Source organism: Setaria italica, chromosome V (assembly GCF_000263155.2).
Source record: "Setaria italica strain Yugu1 chromosome V, Setaria_italica_v2.0, whole genome shotgun sequence".
NCBI lineage: Eukaryota > Viridiplantae > Streptophyta > Magnoliopsida > Poales > Poaceae > Setaria > Setaria italica.
This window is the reverse complement of record NC_028454.1, coordinates 4,065,696-4,080,143: the sequence shown is the minus strand read 5'-3', so window position 1 is coordinate 4,080,143 and position 14,448 is coordinate 4,065,696. Positions and strand designations below refer to the sequence as shown.

Genomic DNA, 14,448 nt, shown 5'->3' with positions numbered 1-14,448 from the left:
TTCTGACAATTGAGTGGATGAGGTTTTCAAAATTTGACTAGTAAGCAGGGATTGCCTGCAGTCATTAACTGATTGAGGGTGATCTTTCTTAGGAATAAGAGTAATAAGAGAACCATTGATGCTGGAGAGGTCCAAATCACCAGATGCAAAGTCTCTTCACAGCCTAAATTCTCTGATAAGAGGCCAACATTTCCTTATAAAGGCACCATTGAAACCATCAGGGCCAGAAGCATGAATTTCTTCCACTAAGAAAGGGCCATCCAATTTTGGGAGTAGAACCTATTGCAGGAGGTTTGAAAGGTCACAATGAATATTTGTAAATTTTAGAAATGCCTAACCTTTCCTTGAAAGCAGTCCATTGGGCACCATCTTTCTGTTCATGATCTGTCACTATGGTACCATCAAATCATGGCCTGAAAGAGTTTTGTGTTTTCATCACCAAATTTGATCCATCTAGTTTCGGTTCCTTGCTTCTAGTAGATTCTTTTTGCTTCAAGGAGTTTACCCAAATGGTCCTTGACAAGGGATCTAAATTTTTCTTTCATGTGCACTCAAAGGTCTAATCTTTCATGCCATCTAGCATAACAAGTACAAAGTTGCAGTTATGAATCAATTTGTTTCATTTTGAAAGTTCTATGCTCTATTTCTTGAGACCTGCTCTAACTTGCTTGAATTTTCCTGACATGGTTTGTGCTGAATTGGCGTAGAAAGTTGTAGAATTTCGTGGAGCTCTACTATTGAAAGGAATGCAACAAAACGAGCATCACTGCGAAGAAACTCATCCAACGCTAGATGCCTAGCCCTCTTGTCATGTTGTAGATACAAAGTGACCATGGCGACGCACATGGGTATTGCCGTGGTCCTGCAGCCAAACCAACTTATTAGATTTCTTCAACTCCTCCGTTTCATCCTCTTTCGCTTAATCCATGTCATACTCATCATACGGACTGATGAAGCCTGGCTGTTGCAAAGGTGGCACAACATCCGTTGCCTGCTCTGTTTGGGTGCCAAACCATCCTCCGACACCTACAACAAAACCACCAAGATTATAATGACCACAATATGATAATAACGTGTAAATGAGAAGCGGAAGCTATGACACTTCTCATAGAGCATAGAACTGAGGAGGTTGGGTTACCACCACACCTCGCAAAAAGCAGGACCAATGAGCACGCCTACCACCATGAGTCACAATGCAAGATGCAGAGCTGATGAGCAAAGGCCTTATCTATCCACTCCAATTGAAGCACTATGCACAATCGACGCAATGCACCCTCTAGAAGCGTACGGGATTATAGTAGCCATGAAAATACATGGATGCTTAGAATATGCAGGTCTACATTGATCAAGTCAGCTGCCGTAGGTATTTGTGGTGGCGGGCAACCTTGGCGGCCGTGAGCGGAGATGCCAAGCACCACTGGCGATGGGCATCAAAGTGTGAGATAGTCTGCATTAGTCAGAGATGAAAATCCTAGTTGCCTGGAATCGGCTGCAGCCATGTTGGCGCAGCTAAACAGTTGAGCGAGGATGCAGCGCAAGCACTGGTTGCCCCTCCCAACATGTGGCACTACATCTTCTTTGAATTCAACAAGTGAGAAATCTCTTTTTTCCCCTCTATACTCCCACCACCAATTGTTTAGATCCCATAAGAGCACATTTGGTGGATTTTTTTACAGTGATGTACATCTTGTTGACTTCCCCCTCCAATTTAGTGAACCTTCTTTTTCATCACCGGAGAGCAATTTGCTCTGGTGGATTACTGACCAGAGAAGAAAAACAGGGATATGTGCATGTCATATGAAAACTTTGGAGCTGGTATTATATAGTTAAATTTCTGGACGGTCTATTTGTGCCGTCTACAACTGACTTCTACAACCTCAACTCAAACCATGCTAATGTTCATAAACTGAAAATCCTGAACCGGGAGATGCCCTTGTACAAGGCTATATATCTTAGAGCGTCTCTTACAATTTTACAGCTGATTACTTCTGCATGTCATAACTTTAGTAGATAGCAAATCAACTATATATCTCAGATTGTCATTGCACATCAACTATAGATAGAAAAAAAATACTACCTTCATAAAAAATATATGACGTTTAGGACAAGCTAGCTAGTTAATTCAATTTATTTGTCCAAGGTGTGCCCATGGCAAGGTGAGACAGCCGTTGCCCACGCATCCGCTACTTGGAGCCGTTGTTGCGGACGGTGCCGTTGCCCTGGGCCTGCTGGTGGCGCAACACCTCGCTGATGTCGCCGGCGATGAGCTCTGCGTCCTCGTAGCTGCCGTAGATGCCCCTCGGCATCAGCCCCGCGCAGTACAGACCTTTCTCCCCCTTCCAGTGCTCCGGGTAGGGCCGCGCCGCCATCCCGTGTCATCGCCGATCAGCCCGTCGTCGCTCTGAAATCGTTTCGAAATTAGGGAACTCAATGATGAAGCTAGACCACCTCAGCTCATACAATTGATGGCGCCATGAGTGAGAGAATGATTCATATAAGTTGCAAGTATATAGGGCAAGCTGAGGATGCATGCAACGATGAAGCCGGCCGGCTGCGGTCTGAACTTTGCTTCGCGGCAAAAGTCTTGCTCACTACACATGTTCATGTACCGGCTGCGGTCTGAATTGTTACTGCACGTACGTACCCTGAGCCAGCGCCTGACTGTGCTCCGGTACCCAGTGGCGAGGACGATGGCGTCGAAGGGGTGGCGTCTCCCGTCGCCGAGAACTTGACGACGTTGCCGCGGACGCTCTTGACACCGGCGGGGAGGACACGGATCTCGCCGGTCCTGATCGTAGCTTAGGTGCCGACGTCGAAGACGGGGTAGGCCGGGGTGGTGAACTTCATGGTGAAGGGCCCCATGGCGGGGCGGCGGAGGCCGTGCCGAGCGGTGTCGCCGAACACGACGGCGCACATGAGCAGCACCAGCTTGTCGATGATCCACGCCGGGACGTGGTACCCGTACAGCGACATCGCCACGTTCCAGATCTCCTTGGTCACCAGGTGAAGCTGCATGCGCGGTCGTCGATGCAAATTTATTTTTTTAAAGTTAAAATTAACAACGATAAACAAACCAACTCGATTCGTTAAGGCCTCCGCGAGGCAACACCGGAATGCTTGGGCTGTCACACTCCGGCGGCGCCAGGGGAGGGAAGGGGCCGGGCGAGCCATATACTAGCGGCGTACTGACCTCGCTGCGGACGGCGATGGAGGTGACGGCGCCGGCGGCGGCGAGATCGTAGGCGATCTCCATGCCGGAGTTGCCGCACCCGACGACGAGCACGGCCTTGCCGCGCATCCCCTCGCCCGACCGGTACTCGGCGGCGTGCACCACCCGGCCCGGGAACGCCTCCAGCCCGGGCACTTCGGGCACGAACCGCTCGTCGTTCTCCCCGGACGCCACGACCAGGAACCTCGCCACGTACAGCTCGCGCCGGCCCGTGGCGAGGTCGACGGCCTCCACCTCCCACCTCCCCTTCTCCCCGTCGAACCCCCGCGACCGGACTTCGCGGCGGAGGCGCGTGCGTGTTGGAATCGCTCACTCACAGGTACAAGTGTTTATCACAAACACTTAATCTTCTCTCTGGGGAATCATTTCCTCTCTCTCGGTTGTGACACACACGCACACTTGTTTCTTTTGATAGACAGACACGAAGACTCTTTCTTACTTTTCACAGCACAAAACAAATGACTGAATATATGGAACTAAATACTACGAGTAGCACTTCTCCCACTAGCCGGCAGTTACGGTCATGCATGTCAAGTTACACATTTTACGACTTGACTCATCACAGCATGGACTCATCCCCATCCCCTGCAAGTTAGGAACACCAAATACTCTCACTAATGACCATGCAAATCAGACTCCACGATCCATGCACATGCTAATAGTTTTGACCTCTCCTTGCTGCTCCTTCACACAATGTTATCCTTGACCAATCTGACTTATTCGTAGGTAGTTGCCTCTAGCTCCAATGCTTCTACGTGCAACACCACGTCGCACGGCGACGTCCACGTCACACGGCACGTCGGCACCTTGAGCTGACCCACCTAGCATATATATGTATCTCATGTACACATCTTCTACTAGCATGTGACCTACACAAATTGACACTACTACATGCAAAATGAAATTTAAACATGCTGATACACATATGAATCAAGATTATTTCTAACAGTGCGGATGGTGAACCGCGCCGCGTAGCCGGCGAGGTAGCGGGCGAAGTCATCACGGGGGAGGTAGTGGCCAGTGGGGGCCTCGTCGGCGTGCGGCGCGTGCGGGAGCGCTCAGTACTGCTTGGCGAGGTAGATGTGGAGGCGGTCGTAGGTGCGCTTCCGTGGTTCTGCCACAGCGACCCACGCAGTCGTTGCGCTCCAGGACAAGGCTTCGTACGCCACGCCCACGATGATCACGTCCTCCTCCACCACCGCCGCCGCCATTGCCGTCGGCCCGAGCTCCAGGGGTAGTAGAAGGCAAGTGATTGCCATTGCCTTTTTCCGTGGGAGGTTTTATAGGGAGGTGGCAAGGGAGGTTGGTGGAGGCACGGTCGTCAGGTGGAGTGCCGTGGAAGGTCCTAGCGGCGGCAGTGGGGCCCGCGTGGCAGCCTCCAGGAGATGCCTTGGATCATCCGTGGATGTCACGGGGTCCACGCGTCGGGGACAGTACCTGTTCTGCCTTCTGGGTTGTATTTTCTGGTGCACCTGTCATGGATCCTGCGGGGTCCAATGACTGCATCTGCATGTTCTCACTGTATATGATTGCAAAAATGGTGGTAATATTCCTGCTATATATTACTCCCTCCGTTTATCTTTATAAGGCGCATACACACGTATATTAAGATTCAAACTTTATAATCTTTATCAATAATTTAGCTAACATTTTTTATTTTTATAATATAAACTTGAAATGGTTAGATTGGTAATCAAATGTACTCTCCAATGTTATAAGTTTATAACCATAAATAATACTCCCTCCGTTCCAAATTGTAGGTCATTCCAACTTTTTTGGAGAGTCAAACCATTTTATGTTTGATCAAAATTATAGAGAGAATTACAAAGATTTATGTCACCGAATAGATATACTATGAAAATATATTTAATGAAAAATCTAAAAGTACTTATTTGATATCATAAATATTAGAATTTGATTAAACTTGAGATGCTTTCACTTTCCAAGAAAGTTGGAATGACTAACAATTTGGAACGGAGGGAGTATAATGTTTGATAAATGAATGGTCAAAGTGTAATCTAGGAGACTGTGTGAAGTCATATCACGTCTTATAAAGATAAACGGAGGGAGTATGCACATATGTTGTGCAGGGTCAAAAAGTTGGAACTTTAAAGCTAACCTATTCAAACATTTCCTCGACATATAACCCTCACCACTACAAGTGTGTGTGTGTGTGTGTGTGTGTGTGTGTGTGTGTGTCTTTGATGAAGTATATAAAAACCATGGAGAATGAGTTTTTGGGCAGTCCTGTTATATTAGTGTTTTGCTAATTTGTTAACAAATATACAGATTCCACTAGAAATATTGTTGTCCTCTTGGAGAAATTATTAACGACGACTAAACTTGTGGACCAATCATATATTGATGACATATGGCAATAATTAAGTGCACGTACGTACGCACGCATCACCCACCACCACATCAAGTGGCTCCCAACAAAGAGGCATATTATACGCATGCGTGTAAAGTCAACACAGTTGAAACTCAAAAGCTTGACCTATTCATAAAAATAACATTTCCCCACATATGATCTTCCATATTACTCCTTCAGTTTCACAATATTTGATTATAGCTCACCATGCACACGCCAACCTATAGAAAACATGGATTTTAAGGAAAATCCGTTGTGAATTGCCATCATACCTTGATACATGACGTGGTACACCGTACCTAAAATTTTCAAAATATTTGATTAAGGGCGTAGAATAGAAACATTGTGATAATGACACACTTGATCCCTTTGGTGCATCAATATTTTAAAACATGTCCTCTCAATGCTATGGACAAACATTCAGAGGGAGTAGCATCTTCCTTAGATGATACTCCCTCCGTTCCAAATTGTAGGTCGTTTTGACTTTTCTAGATTTATAGATATTATTATGCATCTATATATAGTGTATGTCTATCTTAAAAAAGCTAAAACGACCTACACACTGCTGGAGGACCGACCTTTCGTACCGGTCAATAATCCCCCTTTAGTACCGGGAGCCTGACCGGTACCTCTTGTTCGGTACTAAATGCCACGCTATTTAGTACCAACCAAAATGCCCGATACTAAATGGGCCATTTAGTATCGGCCCATTTAGTATCGGTCGGTAGTACCAACCGGTACTAAACTGCGAGACACGTCGCGTTGTTGCGGACGGCAGTTTAGTACCGGTTGGTTTTACCATCCGGTACTAAATGGTTATTCTTTTTTTATTTTCCTTTCATTTTAATTCGTGGGTTGGTTAGTATTCGTATTAGTGTAGAATATCCGTTTGCGTATAGTAGTAATATTACGCTAATATATATATATATATATATATATATATATATATATATTGATCTAGCATATAGTAAAGTTTACATATATTATATTTATACAATTTATATACACTTCAAATATTACAAGTTTTCCGAATATGCACTACGCGTCATCATCCGAGTCCCTGATTGGATGATGTTGACCCACACTTATTCCATCATAATAGAATTCTCCCTTTGGATTTACGACCTCCTCCAAAAAGAATCCACATAGTTGTTCTTGAATTGCTCCGAGTTGTTCTGGGGCGATGTGATCTTCTCTCATTTCAGCAATCTGTCACATGCAAATTAACATCATCATTTTAAACCAAAATATGTGCAAATTGAAAAATATTGAAATTGATATGAATTATGTTTACGTACTTGGTGTTGACGGTCCCTACCTTTTCTTGGGACCTACAATGCCGTGGATGAACTCACGACAGTAGTATCCACATAAGTTGCTTCCATCCTCCTACCTCAAACACTAAATATGAAAAAAGAGTTGTGAAATATTCAAGCAGTCATGATTTTTAAAGAAATGACATGCACTACATGTCCAAATTAAAATCATACCGGAAAGTTATCCCTGATATGAAGTTCTCCCTGCCGTGGCTCTACCCCATCGGTCCTTGCCGCGCCGCCGCCTTCCTCCCCATCCGGGCCTCCTCCTCCTCCGACGTCCAGGTGCCACTCCAGCCCAGCGGTAGGGTCCCTAGTGAGCTGTGTGGTGTAGGGGAGGAGGAGCGGGTGGAAGCGGAATGGGAGGTTGAGGGATCCGGTGAAGGTGTGAAGGCGGTCGCCAGTGCGGAGGAGGATGTCGTGGTCGGGGCCGGTGCCTGTGATCCGGAGCTCGAGCGGCGGCGGCATCCTCGACAGACTTGGACCTGTGGGGTCCGCACTCCCCCTCCTTCTCTCCTCTCTCCCCACCCTGATCCAGAAGAGGCGGTAGAGCTCGAGTGGCGTCGGTGGAGCTCCGGGACGAGCCCTTGCTTCGTCCGCCCCGCCGGCGGGGGACGCAATGGCCTCCTTGTTTGACGTGAGGGTGAAGGAGGGGACGCGATGCGCACGACCGCCACCACTGGAAGGAGGCGCGCGCCGTGCTGGGGGTTGCTCGCCGCCGCCCCACCGGGGATGCTTGCCACCGCCGCACTGGATGGAATGGGAGAAAAGTGAGTAGACAGAGAAAGAGAACGGGAGAGAGAGATTGGAGAGGAAGGGAATGACAAGGATAGGATAGTCCAAGGGTCAATTAGCTGGTGGATCCAAACAACCACAGCTAAACTTTAGCTAGCCAACTTTTAGCCAGCTAAACAAAACCTCTAAACTTTACCTGTCAGCTAAAGTTTAGATGCGTGGGTCCAAACAGACCTAAATACTCACGTACCATTCAATTGCAATGGCCCTGCACCAGAGAGCCGAACTTGTATATAAATCGTTTGCATTTCCGCTAGTTCCCACAAAGATGAATTTGACAACTTCAATCAAGTAGCATATCCCCAATTTTTGTCTCTTGGTTTCTCCTTACCTTTAGAGCCTTATTGGATTGGCACTCAAACACACATGCACCTGTACTGTTACGCAGCATTGCATTATAGTCGTCGTGAGGAGGACCCAAAGTTGGTGAGATCTTGCATATCACAACCAACAGCGTGATTGTGTCAGACAAATTAATCAAACACTGCCCTTAAGACTGCTCCTCTTCAACCACCACTAAGTGTCTGTTTGGATACAACCTCATAAACTTTAGGACTTCACTTTTAGGTCACTTTTAGGACTTGTGCATCCAAACTGGTGTCATAAAAGTGCATTCATAATGTTTAGGAGTGCTGTTTTCATTAGGAGGACCAAACCATCATAATGGGTCATTTTCCTCATAAAAGTGGTCCCCAACCCATCCTTTACCCCTGTTACCCCTCCCCTTCTCTCTCCACGGTCGCACCCTACCCTTTTCCTCCCCCGCTCTTCTCCCGCACAGCGCATCTGCGCCGCCTCCTCCTCCCTCCGCCGCCGCCTCCTCCTCCCTCCCACCACCACCTCCTTCGACTCCTACCAGTTCGACTTCGGCGTCAACGCCTCCCGCTCCTCCGGCTCCCGCCCCCTCCGCGACCAGCGCCCGGGCACGGCCGCCAACACCTCCACCAAGCAGGCCACCGGCGCCTCGTGGACGCACCAGCCCGCCAGCGCCAAGCTGGCGTGGACCCACCAGCCCTCCCCCGCCGCTGCTTCGGCAGCGGCCGGGCCCGGATCCGGGCCGACCTCCATGGTCGGCGACCTCCTCGGCTCCGCGCTCGGCAGCTCCGGCTCCTCCCGCACCCAGTCCAACGCGCCGCTCAGATCCGCCGCTGCGCCACAGGCGTCCAGGCCCACCGGCACGAATCCCAATGCCAGCGCCAACAACTCTACCTTCTCGATGGGCGGCATGGCGAGCGCACTGCCGAAGACGACGGGAGCGCCGATGGGCTCCGGTGGATACGGCGTCGGTGGCCGGCCGATGAAGCCCGCGGGCATGGTGGCGAAGGCCGGGGCGCAACCGATGGGCACAACCGATGGAAACAGTATCGGCTGCCAAGTCCAAGGGGATGGATAGCTACAAGGGAGGGCAGTACGCTGATGCCATCAAGTGGTTGTCTTGGGCTGTTGTGCTCATTGAGAAATTAGGGAAATATAGGCTTGGTGCAGAGGACCTAAATTAGGGGTACAACGGTCATTTTCCCTCTAACATACTAAAAATTATGAGTCCATCCAAACACCCCACTTCTAAATTTTAGGACTAGCAATTTCTAGCTCCTAAACTTTATGAGTGTCCTAAAGGTTACAAGGGTGTATCCAAACAGGCCCTAAACAAAGTCAAGAAGACAGATCAACGCGAACTACGCGTAACTGATCTAAGTTGGTCTCTGACTCTAACCTGATGAGTACACATTTACGGCTAATTATTATATATTCTTTTTACTGGAATAGTCAACATGACCATCTCAAAATCTACCGGAATAGTTTCTTAAGTGCCTTCATAAGGGTGGAATGTGCGCGCGTGAAACCAGATTAACACCATGATCCTGGTATTAGGACCATACGAAGTATGTCCAAACTAAATCCCGTTGTCAAAGCAACCAGATATCCATGGAGATTCCAAAATAAACTCTGCCCTTATAATTCAATGGTCCATCTTCCATTATTTCAATACGAGCACGGAATGGTGCTAAGTACTGTAGGAGTATTAACTACATATAAGGCATGCATTATATATAGTATATGTCAAATTTCAAAAGACGTAAGTTCTGTTAAAATTTTAATTCCCAATTAAGGGACCCAAAAGGAAGAAGAGAGATAGAAGTACTATTTTTAATTAAAAAAGATGACGCATGCGCGCACTTATTTTGCATGGTGGTTCATACCTTGCAATGATGCTACAAGATGACACAGCACGCCGCCGCTGGCTCCGAGACGCTACCAATCGTTGGCGAGCGAGGTGATGTTCATCGCCCTTGCCATGCTTGCTTGGAGTACGTGACCGACACGTCGCCAAAATAGACTCAACAGTTTATTCGCCCACTGAAAAGAGAAGACGACTTATTCTTTCCGTCCTCCTACCTCTTTTCTAAATTCTAAATGGAGATCGTTTTGACTTTTTTAGATTCATATATATTATTATGCACCTAGACATACACTATATCGAGATGCATAATAATATCTATAAACCTAAAATGCTAAAATGACCTATAATTTGGAATGGAGGGAGTATGTCAGTACGACAGCGAGTAAGCGCTAGGAATCAAATGTAAGTGGAGGACATCATGGATAATTTAGGAAACATCACGACAATTTCTATCAACACAGTTTGATTTCCCCATGATCAAGAGAGAAGAGAAATGTTTTTGTCGCCCTCTGTGACCGTAAGTACTATACGGCGAGTTGAGGGTGCTTGGAATTATATACTTATAGAGGACATTATGGAAGGTTCTTGGAGACATGTCATCAGTTTAATTCCCACCACAAGAGAAGAGAATTATTACATTTCGTCCTTTGTTAGTACGAAGGGTAGTGAACGGTGCCAGAGATAATGTACACAGAGGATTATCATGGAAAATTTAGGAAACCGTGGGCAAAAATTTCAAGCCATGGTTTTAATCCCCACGTGATCAAAACAAGATAAGAGACTTATTCTTTTTCACCTTTTATAAGCACGATGGTGAGTGAACAGGGCTCAAGAGGACACTCTAGCAAATTCTAGCTAACAGTGGACATAATTTTGTCAACAATTTTATTCCCATACGAAAGAGAAGAGACTTGTTCTCTTTGTAAGTATTTTGTGAACAAAGGAGAAAAGAAACTTATTCTTTTTTAAGTATTTTGTTGGGAATTTGGTACTTCGGACTTCTCTGCATAGCCGGGATTTGCTCGGATGCTCACCAAGAATCAAGTGCGAAGTGCCAAATTCCCAACAAAATACTTAAAAAAGAATAATTTTATTTTTTTTCTTTTGTTCATGTGGGAGGAAATTAAGTATACCTTTTTCGAAAATTTGCCAACATCTCATCTATACATATTTAATTCCTAGCGTCATCCACTCACCGTCGTACTTCGAAAGAGAACAAATCTCTTCTCTTTCGTATGGGAATAAAATTGTTGACAGAATTATGTCCACTGTTAGCTAGAATTTGCTAGAGTGTCCTCTTGAGACCTGTTCACTCACCGTCGTACTTATAAAAGGTGAAATTATAAAAGGTGAAAAAGAATAAGTCTCTTATCTTATTTTGATCACGTGGGGATTAAAACCATGGCTAGAAATTTTTGCCCACGGTTTCCTAAATTTTCCATGATAATCCTCCGTGTACATTATCTCTGGTACCGTTCACTACCCTTCGTACTAACAAAGGACGAAATGTAATAATTCTCTTCTCTTGTGGTGGGAATTAAACTGATGACATGTCTCCTGGACCCTTCCATAATGTCCTCTATAAGTATTTAATTCCTAGCACCCTGGTGACGGTTGTTGAGCTCACCACAGAGGTCGCAGAGGTCACTATCAGGTTGCCGACCAAGCTGACCACGGTGTTCACCATCTCCTCGTCCATCGCAGCGACGGTTTGTCGCGGTGGTATGGTTATCTAGTCAGCGGTCGTTGTCGTCGGGATGGTGATCGTTGCTTTGGGATTGGTCCACCTCCTCCTCTTGAATGGATTCCAGCCGACCTCTCCTGCGGCGGTCGTGATCGGCTCGGCTGCGATCGGATCTACTCTGAGTAGATCGGCTTCAGGAGTGACAGGTACATGTCGATCTGGAGTGCAATGATTGGCTTCTTGAGCATGCTGGGGCTTGGGCCTTTTCCTCGATCTGGGCGTTGGCGACGCGGATGCGTGCCCGGATCCGCTACAGTTGCTCTGAGTCTGGAAGATTTTCCAGGTCGGCAAAAACAGCCCCCAGGTTGGCTTGAGGTGTGGCGAAGACGTCATGACCGGCCAGTTCGAAGTCGGCTTGCAGATTGCGAGCACATAAGGGACGCCTGTGTCGACCTGCAGCTTCCCCTTGGTCGACGTTGTCACCGTCGTTAGGTGCTGGTGGGACGGGCGGTGCATCGGACACTGCGGGGGCGGCAGGCGGCTGATGAACTTGCTCGGCTCGTTCCTGTTGGTGGCACCTACCGCGGTCTTGATTCCTCTCATTGCGCCCTTCCTCCTGGGAGGAAGTTTCACCATCACGAGGAGGTTCGTCAGTGGAGACAGCGAAGACTTGCCGATCTAGTGACGTAGAGCTTCTGTTGTCGCCCTCGCCATAAGGGTTTGGGGTTAGGGCGAAGCGAGGGACCTAGAACTCGCCGCAGTCCGAAAACTAGGTGGGTTCGGTTGGGCCATCAGATTGGATCTGAAAAGATTACACGAGTTTTTCCAGAAAACATGGCAGCTAGATTCTTGATGCCAAAAGGGGTGCTGGGAGAGCCCAACGCCGACCTTCCGGAGCGTAGTGCCGCCTCGGAGAGGTTGATGCACTCAGCAATGGTGTTGCTGATGCGATCTAGCCCCGCGATTAGATTAGAGGGTGTGGGTCGGTGGGTTGCCACGAGGATGCGCGGGATCCTCTCTGAGAGAGAGAGAGATCGCTGACCTGTTGGGCAGGCGGTGTGATTGAAAGGACCGAGATGTCTCCTAGAGGGGGGGTGAATAGGCGAGATGATCAATTTATAAAACTTCAACCTACTTAGCAGCACTGCCCAGGCTAAACCGGTCAGACCGGTTTACCAGACCGGTCCAGGCAGGGTGATACTCAAGTGCTGCTCGAATCCCTCCTCTCCTTCTAGCACCAACAAAACTTGGAGGGTGGCTTCTGTAGATGATTTCCAATAGGAAAAAATAGTCCCTGCACACAAGACAAGCACACCCAAGTAGATCGAAGCGGAAGCACAAGTAAATTGCTAGAAATCAACAAGTGAAGCAAACTAAAATGAAGACACGAGGATTTGTTTATCCGAAGTTCAAATTCAACCCAATGAATCCTACATCTCCGTTGAGGAGCCTATTGGAATACGAGTCTATTTCAACTCCCTTCCAACAAGCTAGTCTATTTCAACTTCCTTCCAACAAGCTAGGTCTCTTTCAACCACTTTTCTCGTCTCCACTAGTTGATCTTTTTTCCTTGCGAAGACAAGATCGCAGCCCTCACAAACTTGCCGCTACTCACCACACCTTGGGAGCTAGCCGACGACACCTAGCCATCCAGGAGGCACACTTCCAAGAGTAACAAATTCTTCAAAGGCTTTCTCAACAGGAACCAAAAGTGCTCAAGCTATGGATTGCTCTTTTCAACTCACTAATGCTCACACAAGATCACTCTCTCAATCCAACTCAAAGATTTCTCAAGAATCACTCAATTCTCACAAAAAGAGGTTGGGGAGAGCTCTTCTGGTCACTCGATGGTGTTCAAGTTGTGTGGAACAGTAGCCCCTCAAGGAGGAGGCTAAGGGGTATATATAACCCCACAAACTAGAAACTAGCTAGGGCAGGTCAAACTGGTCAGACCGGTTGCTAGACCAGTTAGATCGGTCTAGTTTGAAAAACTAGCCGTTGCCCTCAGACCGGTCATACCAGACCGGTCAGGCCGGTTTGACTCAGTTAGCTGTTTGCTCTCTGATCCCTAGACCGGTCAGACCAGTCTGCCAAACCCGTGAGACCGGTTTGGCTGAGTTAGCCCCAAAAACACTCAAACACTCACTTACAGTTCATCTACTGATTGAAACAACCATTGTTAGTTGAGTGGGGATAGTTAGCTCACTCAAGGGTTTTCTTAAGGCTAATCTCACATAGGTTAACTAAAAGCACTTTTGGTGTTGTCAATTAGCTAATGTTGCATCCCTATTGATAGTACGGCATACCTATACTCAAGAATAAATATAAACTCTATATCCTCCACTTGAGCTTGAAAGTCTTCATCCATGCCATACTTCGATCAATAGTCATTTGAGGGCTCTGAACATAGCTATCATGTTGAGCACATCCATCTTGAGCTAGTGACTTAGGATTCTCCCTTGTTCATGATAAGATATACTTGAATTCTAAGTCACTCCATTTTACCAATCACACTAGATTGAATGCATTGCATTGCTTCCCTCGGTAAGACCTAGATATGATACTTCGAAATCCCCCCAGATACTAGCCACTTCACCTTAGCAAAACGTACATGGCCCAAGCCGTTGCTTGTCCAAAGCTTTCTTAGTCCCTCACTATAGTATCTCGCTTGATTTCTTCACCTATTCTTGCCACTTTGAGTTTAGCTTTGCTTTGACATCAACAATGAAATCCCATTTGAAATCCTCTTCAAATGCTTGTTCTTGATTGATAAAGAATATCTCATGATTTCCAAGCTTCCAATAGCAAGACCAATATGTAGCACATAAACTCTTGTCTTTTTCTCATATACTCATGAAGTCTTGCAATATC

At 47.0% G+C, this 14,448-nt stretch overlaps 1 pseudogene; it reads right to left on the bottom strand.

The window, feature by feature from the left end:
* Positions 1 to 1,847: 1,847 nt before the first annotated feature.
* On the bottom strand, positions 1,848 to 3,811 carry LOC101762334 (annotated as a pseudogene).
* Positions 3,812 to 14,448: the final 10,637 nt, after the last annotated feature.